General features: G+C 31.2%; 1 protein-coding gene across 27 annotated transcripts in view; it reads right to left on the bottom strand.

Moving 5' to 3' along the window:
* LOC129801417 (potassium channel subfamily T member 2) overlaps positions 1–13,169 on the bottom strand; it is a 218,039-nt gene that overhangs the window by 131,118 nt on the left and 73,752 nt on the right. The window lies entirely within an intron of this gene.

The following is a 13,169-nucleotide window of genomic DNA, read 5'->3' on the forward strand; positions in this document are numbered from 1 at the left end:
AAAGCAAAAATTGTATTTCTTCATACATTTTCAGGGAATGAAGAAGTTACCCATAACAAAAATTCCACCAAGTAATTATAGAAGAAGATGAAAAAAATGTATAAAAATACACAACCAATCTTGTCTCTTCTGGGTGTTTCTAATTGAATTCCCCTGTCCGACGTACACTTTTAATTTTAACATGATTTTCCCTATCTCGCTATCTCAACCAATTATCATTTTTTCCCATGCCACCGAAAATGCTTACAATAAAAATATATTTTGGTTCAATTTGAACCAATAGCACACATAACTAAAAAATGACTTGTTCTCTATAAAATATTTATATTTTTCTGCCTCATTCATTTTCCCTGGTGGGTGTAGTTTTATGGAGAACTTTTTCACTATACACATTAAATATCACACGTCTCCTAGACAATTTGGTTTTTTCCACAATTAACCAATTTTGTTTTGTGCTACGACTTCACAGTCCATACAATCTCTATAGGATTTACTGATAAGCCTACCATTTATGTAATCGATATTTCCTATAACATTCTAAAAGGTCATTGTCAAAACAGCGAAAATCTAAGATTTTTCTAGTAAAATAGTGATATAAAATATTTGATGAAATTTTTGCATCAAAAATGGAGATTTTGAAATATTCGATATCAAAATGTAAGAAATGAGTCATACAATTATAGCACTGCTGGTATGAATTTTTAATGTTGCAAAAAGTTAACGAATTTAACGAAGCCTTTCATTTACATAGGTTGCCCAAATTCGAATAATTAGAACATAACTTACGATTGTGTAAATAAATATTTTGAATAGTTTTTTTTTTAGGTCAGATTCGATATTCTCAGTTCAGTGGTTAGTATATATCAGTATCATAAAGGGTACTTTCTCTGTATTTATGAGGTTTTGGATTCAAACTTAGTCAGTTCCTGCTTTTGCTATCATATCAGTCTTATGCATAAGATCTCTTATGCATTAACACATTGGGAGCAATTTTCGTCAAAAATTTGCCAACTGTGTTGAGGCCATTAATGAAGATCGAACAGTCTAAAACATAAAAATTGATATAAAACGAGTTTCGTCATAAGTAGTACAGTCGACGATAGTATTCAATTCAAATAGTTCGAAGAGTCGTAATTTAAAGCAAATCTATGGAGTCCAATTATTGCCAATTAAGACACTGAGAGAAATCCAAAAAAGTCAAAGTAACATTCCGGAAATGTTAATTTTATCCTGCAGTATTGATCCGAAATCGGTGTAAACATTACCCTTTTTAGGTGCATTAGGGGTTAAAGTTACCTTTTTTCATGTTAATTTTACCCTTAAAAGGTGTAAAATTAACATTAAAAAATGTTGATATATTTTTACATCCGAAAAGTGTTAAAGTTATGACGAAGAAAAGTTAATCGTAGCCTCTTTTTTTCTCAGAGAAAGTCTGGATGCAGAGAATATGAAAGGAAAAACGATCCATAGATAAGTCGTAATTTTGATCTTAATCTTCCAGGACACAAAGAGTGTAATGCGATCTGTCATAACTTCTCTATAACCTTTTAAAATTTAGTACCAAGATATTAAAAATAAATCGAATTCGAGGCGTTCCAAAATTTCTAACTTATTTTTTTCACTTTTTTGAAGTCACAATCGAGTTGATCGAGTTATAATATTCTTAAGAGTTGTGTAATTTCAAGAGACCTTTTTAAATGTATGTTGTAAAATTTAACCGTATTACTCGTCTTACCAAAGATATCATAAGTAATTTTAAAATTACAGAAAGAGCTTCAGCGACACATTTTTCTATTACAGGTCGTCTATAAAAGGTAATTCAATCAGTCCAAAGTAGGATAAGTAAGGAAATTACTTTTTTATCGAATTCGATTTTATTTAACAAGAAAACGACGATAAAAGTTGAAAGAACTGTTTCTGCAATATCCAACTATTTTACCCCGTCCGAAACACAACTCTTTCGAAAACTCTCCAAAATGAGCCGTAATATTAGATAATATGAGGCCTTACGAATATGGCGGCTAAAGGACTAGTTAAAATCTAATTTCGTGCAATGCTGCTTTGTATTTAGTCCAAAGTGCGCAAATGAGGCAGCCAAGCCAACGCGCAAAGGACTTTTTCATATCCAAAATAACGTGTAGAATGTTGAACTAAAGATCATTTTGTATTCTTAGCTAGAGCCCTTAATTTTACTTAGGGGGTCAAGTTCACCGTAATTTTTTTTGTAGTGCGACAACGTAAGTCCAAAAATCGAATCTGAATGAAACATTCTAATTATTGGTGAACAGTCTGGTTAATAATTAACTAGCTTGGAATTGGTTTGGATTATCATTCTCTGATGTAAATAATTGAGTTTAATCAGAAAGGAAACTCTGATTTTTCAATTTAAAATAAGAATACTTATGTTAGAGTTATTTTTAAGAGCTGTAGCTTGTAAAAACATGGTCCGATTAATGTCAAATTTTGACAAATATCATTTGTAATACACTTGAGAGGAATCCGAAAAAGTTAAAATAACATTCCGAAAATGTTTATTTTACCCTGCAGTATTGATCCGAAATCGGTGAAAATATTACCCTTTTTAGGTGTATTAGGGGTTAAAGTTACCCTTTTTCATGTTAATTTTACCCTAAAAAAGGTGTAAAATGTAAAATTAACATTAAAAAATGTTGATATATTTTTACACCTAAAAATATTAAAGTTATGAAGAAAAAAAGTTAATCGCACCCCCGTTTTTTCTCAGTATAGAAGACTGATTTGAATTGCATTTAAGACTTTTTAATAGTGAGACTATGTGTCATCCTCTTGACTTATTGAATGACCTATTACGTTGATTTATTTAATAACTAGTCAATAAAATACTCTATCGTCCGTCTTTTCGTTAATACTCCTAAAATATAGCGATAGTAGGGCTAGGGTGGTGGGGGGTCATCACTTATAGACGTTAAACACTTATGGACAGCGTGCAAAAATCTGAAGTTCTTATCTACGAAAAATATAAAATTATCAGCTTATGATGTGATTAACATATTTGTGATTTCTCAAAATCTGTTTGAGGTAAAACCATACGATTTTTGCACGCTGTCCATAAGTGATGGCTCCACCCTAATTAGAATCTGGAGACGAGGGGTAACTCATTTCGGGGAACTCGAGCCAATCTGGCTGGGGAACCCATACATATTTTTCAGGAAACCCGGGGAACCCATACACTTTTTTGGGAACCCGAGCCAATCTGATTAATTATGAATTACCCCTTGTCTGGAGATATATGAAACCCTATATTAAATGAATAGTCCCTATACAAACAATAAACATGTGTGTAAAAAAGGACAATAGTAGTACTACCTTGTTAACTCATCGCAACTCTCAGTAACTACATAAAAAGCGAAAGGATATTAAAAAAGTTAAATACTCATCAGTTTTAAGAGACAGAAAATCTGATGTTTAATTCTATAAAATTCAGAAAATTAAAATCAAATTTTTTTTTGTTTTTTTTTTCATATCTAGAAAAAATATGTATATGGTTTTTCGCATATTTGAGAGCGGGAAGAACAAAGTTTTCTAAACCAAACAAATTACAGCCCTATTCCATAGGGGCTCAATTATTGTGAAAACAAATTGTGGATATTCTAAAATAGCGAAAGGGTGGGACAGAACCCGTATGTATGTGTTATAGGCGCTCATCGCTATTTAACTTTTGCCAAAAACAATAAGTTGAAATCTTTTACAGTTCTCTCTCTCCACACTAGAATAAGGGTGGACAAACGATTGAACGAATATAAGGTCTACGAAAATTAAGTCTTTGCGAATATTATATTCGATATCTTGAAGTCTCTAAAAGAAATCACTTCAAATTTCAGTTGAATTCTGTTAAATTGATTTTTACTTTAGCCCACAAAATCTGAGATATTTATCAGTAACTTTTACAAGAAGAATTTATATTTTAGTTCAATCACAATAGAAGAAAAGCTATATGAATTAGCTGCGTTATTTTAAATTTTAATTCAAAGCTAAGATTTGGAGAACAAAGGAAAATTCATGAATTTATGTGAAATAGCGTCTTCTAAAGGAGCATACTCTACAAGTTGATTCAATTTGTAAGATTCACTTGAAATTTTCATGAAAATCTATAAATAGCAAACTCCCGTAGAAATTGTCACTCAAGAAGAAATTGTGAATTCTATGTAGATTGTCAGATTTTTTTTTCCTTTCAGGATAGCATTCCTCTGAGTGCTTTTCAAGTTATTATTTATTTTCATGGAATTGCCACTTTGACCACAAAATTTTGCCTCATGTTTTATAAGCTGTGACCTTTCTTGCAATACACACTCATTATTGTTAGGGTTCATATCTACGTGTTAGATATGACCGTATTATAAAACTGTATCATATACAAATATAGTATCAGTATTTGTGACGAGTAATTGTGTTTTGTAAGTAAATGAATTTGACATCATTTGAAAGCCTCCTACAACATCGACTTTTGCCCTGCTTCAGGAAATTTTCATGCTTATATATATGAAAGCTCCCAAGAGAAGACAACAAATTGCCACAATAGAATGTAATTAGTTGCAGACGATGTTGAAGGAAAATGTATTGACACACTTGATTAAGATGACAAGAAAGTTTACCCTCCATGCACAAATTAAGTACATGATGAAATGCACCAGTATGTGCGGATTATCCTCTTATCATATTGGACATTGCAAGAAGTGTCAAATTAATCATCTATATGAAAAGGATATCAAGGTTCATACATCTATCCTGTGAATTGCACCTTATGTGTACACATTGCTTGAAAAAAAAAACAGTGCTTAAATTTAAACAATTTCAAGATAGCTTTAAGTATCTTACATCTCACCTAACCACGCTTTCAGAGTGTTATATTGTAAATTACAAATGAAATCTTACGAATAATATGTTCAAAGTATAACGATAACAGAGTTGCAATAAATTAAACTGTAATCTATTCTCTTGTGAAGGGTAATGTGGTGAAATCACCCCGAAAATACGCTTCAAATCACACGAAATATCGTGAATTAAGATGAATCAAATAATAATTGGCGCTTTCCCATCTTTACCATATAAGACCAATTTTATTTTAACTAGTAGAAAAAGGAAAATTCTCCAAAATACCCAAAAATAGATGCTATATACGCTATATAGATTTAATGAGTGTGAATCCCATAACTCACACGGAAAATCCTCTCAATTTTTTTTTGCACTTCTTTGAACTGATATTCTACTTAGCTGCTAAATAGCTAGAAAAACACTCGAGTAGATGGAGTAAAGAATATATCAGTCTTCAAATTATTCACAAAAATTCAATATTCCGGCAATTTTGAAATTTTCCTACAATATTTGGATCTCGAAAGATTTTCCATGGTTTAATCCTCTAAGGATGACTGGGTAATACACGTATAACCCATATTTTTCCTTTTTAACTCTAAAAATATTTAAATCACATTATATAAATGTTGATCAAATAGATGAAGAAAAATTTAATATCAATTCAAAAATTATTTGTTATGTAGTCACAACTGATTGGTAGCAGTTTGACTTTGTCAGAGATTCTAAGGCATCTCCAGCGAATCTCAATTTAATCCCATCGGTTGAGAAACACGCTCTCCAGGAGTTGTTAAACATTTGACCTTGAACACTACTATTAAGAATAGTCCAAGGATATTTTCGAATGTAGAGCAAATGGTCGGATGATGGAAAGACCATGATAAAATTCCTTAAAGTGACTAATGGAGAATCAAGGGCCCATCAAGCCTAATAAAAAGTGAAGCTATTTTTCACTTTTCCTTGTAAAAATTTTGCAGATATTGCACAGCGACTTAAACAAATTCGCTCGTAGTTCTTGTATTATATCGGCACACATTATAAAATATGTATTTTTAGATAGCTTTTAGTGCACGATTTCGAAATATATCAGACTGATAAGTTAATACTCTTTAGGAAAAAACTTGCCAATAGTCTTCAGTGCCTCTATGCAAAAACGTATGGAAAAATGGAATGTCGAGAGGCCCCTGGGAGAATGGAACTGCTGAACGGAACCAATATGGCTCCGTTCAGTAATAATCTTTCGAAAAAACAAAGCCGCTCTAAAGGCAAGTCCCTATTCAAAAATATACCGGAAGCATAAGTACAAATTCATGTGCTCTCCGCTTTAGCGCTGATTGTTCTTCCATTTCGAATCTCGGTATTCGTGACACTTCAATCGTCAACAATGTGAACAACAGTGTATAAACGTTTGCTGCAAAAAGTGAATTTTTGTGTAGTTTTTTTTTAAATCAGTATTGCCTAACGTTTTAATTCCAGTTTCACTAAAATAAATGTCCTTTTAATGCATTTACTCGACTTTGTGTAACTTAAACATGTTTAAACATCCGAACTTCCAACGGGTTTTTAAGTAAGTTCTCTCTGATATACCTTAGAATCGGCAAAGGAAAAACCTTAACCGGAGAGAGCACTCAAATCGGGAAGGTTATCACTGAACGATAGGTATAACCAACTGTATGGGCAGGCGAATGGATCAACAGCCTAGTTTCATTATTCAGTATGGGAGACTGGGGCAAAAAGTCACAAATCGAAAATTTTAAAATTCAATATCTTCCAAGATAAATACGATAGCGGCTTAAAATTTTTTCCATAGATAGATTCCATAGACCTTCTTTGATGTTGTATGTTTCTTCGAATTCGAACAAGGAATTTAGAAAATAAAAAATATCAAAATTTTTAGCCCTATTATTGAAATATTTTCCTTGAAGAATATATCAATTATTACCTACTTATTATTCAAAATTTATGCACTGATGATTATTTCCTAAATGATTTGGATTCTTTGAATGCGAAGCCGCTATCTAATTTAGAATTTTAAAAAGATTCTTCTCTCAAGAAAACTTTTTATTAAAAACGACCACTTGGGGTAAAAAGTAACAAAAGGGTTGGAGCAAAAAGTGTAGAGGAATAAATTTCCTATGAAAATATGTAATCTAGGTATTTTACTTAAATTTACGGAATCCCGTAATAAAGTGAATCAAAATGTGATAATATCCCATGCCTGATACTATTTGCCCCAGCATTTTTGAGAATGGTCACAAAATTACTTTTTAGAAAACGGCTCGATAAATGTATTTCCTTACAAAGTAGAGGAAAATTACTTTCATAAAGTTGTAGAGCGGTAAATTTCCTAGAAAACTGCGCTAATTAGAAATTTCTGGGGCGTTCGAGTACTTTGTAAAAAAATAAAATATCCGTTTTGTGACTTTTTGCCCCAGTCTCCCCTAATGGTAAAACTTGCGAAAATAATATCAAAAAAATATGATGCAAGGTCCAAATTTCATGGAATAAAAAATGTGAGGATTAATTATATTGCTATCTCTGTGGAATTCGATGAACACAAAAACACATTTTAACAATATAGGGACGATTAGGTCGATGGCCAAAATTTCAAATTATTATGAGTTACTTTATTTTCTACAAAAGTAAATAATTATACGCAAGGTATTTTGGTAAAAAGAACATGTTTTAATAATGGAATTTGGAATTTTTTTTACTATTACTATGCTACGTGAAATCAATATTTGGCACACACCGCTGAAATTCGAATTTTGCACTCTTTCCAGAGATTCTTGACAATTTTTTTTCAGTAACATTACCAAAGATTTCAAGTGGCAATTGTAAAAATTTCGTGAGGAATATCAACCACAGAAAAGAGCTTGTGGTATATATTTAAATGAGATGAAGAAAATCCAATTTGCCCTTTTGCGATTCTTTTCAAGCTCTTTATCCCCGCGTATATACTTAGAGTTGGGGTAAATTTGTTTGCTGTCAGAGGGGCAAAAAAAGAAAAAGAATTCAAATTGCCGAAATAAGGGGGAGGGGGGAAATTTTACTAAATAAAAATGCAGCACGAGAGTCTTATTTCGCAACTTAATATTTATACGTGAAATTTTGTATGTTTTCACACGAAAATGATTGACTATCACAAATGGTCCAAATTTTGTCACAAAAAAAAGCTTGATAAAATATGGATAGACTTTGATATGTCAATCGAATGAACAATCATTGAGTAAAAGAAATCGCGACATGTCAATTGAATTTTACCCACAATTTAATATGATTTTCCACTTTATTATCATCTCTGATACGATGGATGAGCAAAATCCAAATGGATCGCTCTCTAGCGATGAAAAGCACCCATTCCGTATTTACCCCTCAATCTCGTGTACTCTCAAGTAGATTTTCCTACTCGTGCAATGATTGGGTGATATACGTAGCGCCATCACGCAGAGCTTTTGCGTATCTCATCCCCCCACCATTAAACATTTACACAGCAACTATACACGGTCGAAGTCGAAAGATGTCAATACATGTGGAATGGTAGGGAAAAGTCAACTTACCATCGTTCATTTACTTTTCAGAACATTCCCAATATTCCCTACTAACGAAGTCAATAAGAGATGCCCGCACTTACCTGAAACGAAAATGGAAGGATAAAAACAAGTTTAATACTATTTTCACAGTGAAACGTATTATTTAAGAGAAGAGAATATTGTATCAAGAATATCCTTTCAATTCAACATGGCTTGTCAAAATGTTAACATTTTAATTCGATGCCTTGTTCACGAAATATTATGTCACGAAATATATTTCTCACTCTGAAGCATATTATGTAAAAAAAAAAACAACCTCAGTATGTCCTTGTAAGAAAATCAAAGACACGAAAGTTAAATTGACTTTTATATTAATAAAACCGCACATATGCATATTCAAAAAAAAAAGTTAACTCCAAAGTTGAAGATATCTCATTATAAACAACAAGTATTCTGCTATTGCCAGATGTTCTTTAGAATCATTGTATGATAAAGGGAAAATAAAAGGTTTATGTTAAGATAACACACCGGTGTCATTGGAGCAGATGACTTATCCCATTGTTTCCTTTAATTTGCCAAAAGGTATTTAGACATAAACCACTTAGAATTAACCCAGTGTTTAACAAGTTTGGTGCCATAAATCACTAAAAGCAAACAAACGTTTGGATTAAGTTGATTCTTGGGAATTAGTGGAAACACCACAGGGAATTGTGTTTACAGAAAAAAAGACTTGCCGATTGGCAGTAAAATATATTGTCAAGTATTATGACTTATCTCATAACTTATATCTAAAATTCCAAATTTTAAATTACAACACTGTGTCAAAATCAAAGATTAACTTTGTGTAATATATAATATTATACAGCATTTAATTTTTACAATTTCTCGGGCATATTTTATAATTTCAAACCTGAAATAATTAAGCAATTTATTAAGAAAAAATATGACTAGAAATGTTTGTAAAGCTAATCCGTTATTCAAACTTGAATCCTTAAAATGCTAACGTATCGCTCCTTGAAAATTACAAGGAACCAACTCACTTTTTGGCGATTTTGAGATTTTAATGCACTTAAAAAGAGAATTTAATAAATTTTCAGATGGAGTCGTTTAAATTCGTTATTAGAATTTAGAACATTTTTCACAATTTCACTCTTTATGATTGTTTGCGCAATTTTGTTTGAAGTAAAGGGACACAAAAAATAGATTTATCGGATCGTTCAAATTTTTGTGAAACAAGGGACTATCATCTCAAGAAAGTTAATTCCTTGTCATTCTAATTTCAGGAAAATTTGGCCATTATTTAGAATAACAAGGAGCTAACTCAGAAAAACATATTTTGAAAGGTAAAAATATGTATGTCTTGATGTTTATACTAATTCTCAGCACACAATAATTTTTTTTGTAAACATGTTTTCGACTTTTCAGTGTGAGTGAATGAAATCTAGATCTAGTAATCTTTGATCTAGTCATCTTTCATTTTAAAACATGTTTACAAACAAATGTTAGTGTGCTGATCATAACGACCAGCGCACAATAATTTTTGTTTAGTAAACATGTTTTTGATATTTCAATGAGAGTGAGTGAGATCTAGATCTAGTCGTCTCGCTTACTCTCATAGGTAAATTTGAAAACATGTTTATAAACAAAAATTATTGTGCGCTGGTCATAATGACCAACGCACAATAACTTTTGTTTGTAAACTTGTTTTTAAAAATTTCTATAAGAGTGAGCGAGATGACTAGATCTAGATCTCACTCATTCCCATATAAAATTTTGAAAACATGTTTACAAACAAAGGTTATTGTGCGTTGGGCATTTTGCCAAACGCACAATAACTTTTGTTTTGTAAACATATTTTTGACATTTCAATGAGAGAAAACGAGATAACTAGATTTCTGTTTCATTCACTCTCATTGAAATGTCAAAAATATGTTTACAAAACAAAAGTTATTGTGCGTTGGGCATTATACAAACAGAAAAGAAATAAATTGTTTTGCTTCAGTCATTGAATTGAGATTATTTACAAAAAGTTAAATCTTTCACGTTGTTTCCTGAAAAATGTCTGAAAATGAGTTTGCTCCTTGTAATTTCCAAGGAGCGATATATTTAACGAAAATTAGATTATTCTGGAAAATTTATTTCTGAGAAAATTCCATCTGATGACGGGAAAGAACTTTTGTTTAGTTTAGTTTTTCAATAATAATGCTGGTACAACATTCCGTAGAGGAAGTAGGTCTTCCCGCAAGCGAAATTTCTAGACAATACACAGGGATTGGGTTGTCTAGTCAGTCCCATGCTCTGTGGAATCAAGTGGGATAGAGCTCACTGGATATAACTGGATGTAGATATAGATAGAACAGAACACCTGTAACATCAGAGGAATTCTTGATGACTTAAGGTGTTACGTGGGGCAATAAGACTAAAAAAACAGCATATTTTTATCTAATATTATTTCTTCATCATAATAAAAGAAATATTTTATTCAATCTCTTAGGTACATAAAATTGCAATATTTAAGTTATGTTTTCTGAAATTAAGTTAAAAATTTCAAAAATTCACCCGTTGAGACCTGTGGGTGAATTCTGAAAATCATGAGTTTTTCGCGTGATAAATTCACAGCTCTTAGATCGCCTTTTGTCAGTATTTCATGACCTCTTTATACAAAATGTCATGTGAAACAGTTACGGTGTCCTAATATTTACATGACAATTTTTGTTAAACACTTAGATAAGACGATCTTTAGATCAGTGAATTTATCAAGTGATAAACTCACAATCTCAGAATTCATACACTGATTTCTGGAAACCTTTTTGAAAAAACTTACTTTTCGGTGGACAAGATTTTTCGACTTAGTTCATCTGACATCCAAAAACTAAATATTTTCTGTTAGCTAATGAGTTAAACTATAGTTCCCTTAATTAAGTCTTTTGAAAAAAAAATGATTTTTTGGGAAAATCTTACACAAAAAACACATTTTTAACGTATTTCACATCATGTTTTGTCATGTAAATTAATTATGATCCAGTAAATACAAAATCATTCGTTCAAGGACCAGTTTAACTCATCAGCTAACGGGAAATATTTGAGTTTTTAATATCAGATAACCCTACTCTGAAAGATATTGCCCGACAAAGAGTAAATTAAAAAAAATTCTAAAATCATGTCTCAATGGGTGAATTTTTAAAATTTTTAAATGAAAATTTTATAAAATATAGTTTACTTTTATATTCCTAAGAAACTGAATTTAATATATTTTTTATTATACCGAAAAAAAATTTGAGAAAATATTTTGTTTTTTTAATCTTCTTGACACATGTAACCCCTGAAACCGGGAATAGCAATCCGAGACATTGGCATCTCAGAACGAGTACTCTACCACTTGACCCATTGAGTGCATGTAGTTCTTCAAAAATTCAAAGGTAAATATGAATTTGTTGAAACTTTCTCGTTTCGCGGAAAAATAAGCATGTTGTTCACCGAGTTACGCACGGAAAGTTTGGCATTGCATCGATTTTGATATCATTGCAATTTTTTTCAAAGTGATAAATTCTTTAGAATACAACATAAAAAACGAATAATCAAAATTATATATATTTATTATTATAAATAAATAAATAGGTTTAATGTAAAAAATATTAAATTAAGTGACTGCTGAGAAGGATGTTTGATAGCATCTTCATGCGCCCCCTCAAGGGATAATTTTTTTTCATTGTACCATAATGATCTATTAATCTATAGGAAATAAATTCCAAAATGCGAACATTCTATCTCCAGTATTTCTGGAATTTTGTTCACATTCACATCAAATATATGCAAGTAAGACTTGTTGCCGAACTATATAAGAATTTATAAGAATAAAAATATAAGAATTTGTGGTAAAATTTGAAAATAAATGCATTATGGAGTGAACAGATGCTAAAAATTAAAATTTTCATTTGAACATGAACATATAGTACTATAGTTTGCCTCATCTGATAAGAAGAAATATTTGGGTTTTTGACTTCAGATGAACTTTTTCTGAAGAATCTTGTCCACTAGTTTTTTTTTCAAAAATATTTTAAAAAATCCTAGAGACCAAAGGCTGAATTTTTCAAATTTGAATTAACATTTCAAAAAATCTTGTATTAATGTTGTTCTGAAATTAATGATTTTTTTCAAGTTGATAAAAAAACTAAAGAATAACCCATAGGGGGAAGTAGGGCACCTTTGAAAGTGGGGTATCTTTGAAATTGGGATTTTTCTTCTATTTTTAAGTGGAATTGAGCCATATCAAAATGTAATTTAGCTTCTCAATCTGTTTGTGCAACTAAATTATATTACGTTAAGGGTCAATTTTAATTAAAAATTGGTGAAAATCCCAATTTCAAATGTTCCCTACTTTCAAAGGTGCCCCACTTCCCCTATAATCCTTTGGTGAGCTTCACTGCACTTAATTCCACGAGGCATGGGACTGGCAACTTCATCCCTGTATAAGAAAAAATAAGAAATGAATGTTCAGAAATTCCGCTTAAGCTATTTAGTCAATGTATCAGAAATACTTGAGATATAATGTTCATATTTTGTAATTAGTTTCCTACAGATTGGTAGATGAATATTTTGAAAAGAAAAAAAATTTACCTATTATGGGGGCGAGGGGAGCCCCTGTCAAACACACGTCTTAACGGTCACTGAATTTAAATTCTGTGCATTAATTCATTACATACTTTATTGCTTTAGATAGAGTAACTATCCAGGAACACAAATTGGCAACTAGAATTCAAATCAGGACAGAGGAAAGAGGCCAATTTT

The sequence above is a fragment of the Phlebotomus papatasi genome, chromosome 2 (assembly GCF_024763615.1).
Source record: "Phlebotomus papatasi isolate M1 chromosome 2, Ppap_2.1, whole genome shotgun sequence".
Classification (NCBI taxonomy): domain Eukaryota; kingdom Metazoa; phylum Arthropoda; class Insecta; order Diptera; family Psychodidae; genus Phlebotomus; species Phlebotomus papatasi.